Source organism: Pimephales promelas, chromosome 12 (assembly GCF_988280905.1).
Source record: "Pimephales promelas chromosome 12, fPimPro1.hap1.1, whole genome shotgun sequence".
NCBI classification, from domain to species: Eukaryota; Metazoa; Chordata; class Actinopteri; order Cypriniformes; family Leuciscidae; genus Pimephales; species Pimephales promelas.
In genome coordinates, this window is record NC_142780.1 from 8,681,886 (window position 1) to 8,683,629 (window position 1,744).

The following is a 1,744-nucleotide window of genomic DNA, read 5'->3' on the forward strand; positions in this document are numbered from 1 at the left end:
ACCATTCAATATTTTTCCGAAATAAGGTCCCATGGTGGTCGACCGGAAGGGGAGGGACTCTATGCCGGGTGAACACCGGCTGATGCAGTAAACAGCATTTCACAACGATTTCAGTACAGTAATAGCAAATATCCTTGCTCCTTCTCAATTATCTGGTAAAATTCCATTCACAAAATACAACCAATATGGTAAAGTTAAGACATACTTGTGAAAAGCACTATTTTCGGTGGTCCGGCAATTAGAACAGGAAAATGCTCCACAGTTGTTAGTGAGGTAATCAAGTAGGGCTAGTTCATAAAGGGTTTCAGCCAGTAAACAGGACGGTGTATCGGTCAGGACACAGGAATACAGACGAGGAGATGTAATTTCCTTCTTTATCTGTATTAAATTCCAGTCGTACTCATCAGAACATTCCAATATCCAGTATTGTCATTACAGTCTGATAAAACAAAATAAATCAAAATTAGTTACTGTAGTTTAAACAGTTTAAACAGTACTAAATTATTATGCAACATGAATAATAAATCCACACACAAAATACACATCTGGCTCATCAAACATAAATATCTCAATTGACATTGCTATGCCCCTTTAAACAATCTCCAATTACATAAATATTATTCCTTATAAAGAAATAAAGAGTCTTACCCATTTCACTAACCAGTTTCCATAATACTGTTTTAAAAGGGGGTTTAAAGAAAAGATAATAGCGACATCCTCTGGCCAGACAAGGCTACTACACATAAAAGATCGCACATGGTCTCCTGAGCACGATATTAACTCTCTTTAACTCAATAAAATAAACATTAGCACGTAACTTGAAGGCTCACACAAGTTAGCTATATTATTTCCCACAGCATAGCATGAACATTGTTCTAACAACAGAAATCTCACTCATCTCGCTGGGCACGTGAATACACGGTAAATCTACGATATAGAAACATAAACACAACAAAATAACAGTCACTTACTTTTCTTCATTCACTCAATACATGGAATACTGGAAGCTGGATTTCTCAGGATGAACTATAAAGATTAATGAACCCATGTACGAGGGCTAAACTGCAACTGTTAAACTTGAACTCGTTCTTTTTTTTTTTTTTTTTTTTTTTTTTTTGCTTTATTCAATATTAACAATATAATACAACAACATCTGTTTATGCCAGGATTGATACACAAAATACACAACTAAACAGACATACAAGACAAACAATGACCATAACATAAATAAATAAATAAAATAAAAAATAAATAAATAAAACAAGACCAAATTACAAAAAAAAAAGGATGCTAATTAAACATATTTGGAAAGTACAAGATCAGTCTTAATAGCCTTTCTATTTTTAAGACCTCTTACAGTGGTGTGATATTGTTTTAGCTCTGCTAAAAGGTGTTCAAAACTTGGTTTGGACTCTGCCCATTTCTTCTTATGAATATGGAATTTTCCTAAGATTAAAAACAATTGGACAAGAAAATAAAAATCCTTATCTGTTCCACCATATTCAAAGTAAATAAACACATCTTTTTTCCTCAACGGTAAAGTTTGTCCAGTTTTACGTCTTATATAGTTTTCAACATCTCTCCAAAATATCTTACAGTATGTACAATCATAAAACAAATGACAAATTGTTTCGTCATAATTGCCACAAAAGGTAGGCTACAGGAATATTTAATATTAATTTTAAATCTCTCTAACGTTTTCTTTGCTGGGTATATTCTATGTACAATTTTATAAGACACCTCC

General features: G+C 32.9%; 1 long non-coding RNA gene across 1 annotated transcript; it reads right to left on the minus strand.

The window, feature by feature from the left end:
• Positions 1 to 357: 357 nt before the first annotated feature.
• On the minus strand, positions 358 to 1,084 carry LOC148976932 (uncharacterized). The gene is made up of 2 exons (XR_016145672.1): positions 972 to 1,084; positions 358 to 439 (listed from the first exon to the last, which is right to left on the minus strand). It is a non-coding gene; the product is annotated as an uncharacterized LOC148976932 (long non-coding RNA).
• Positions 1,085 to 1,744: the final 660 nt, after the last annotated feature.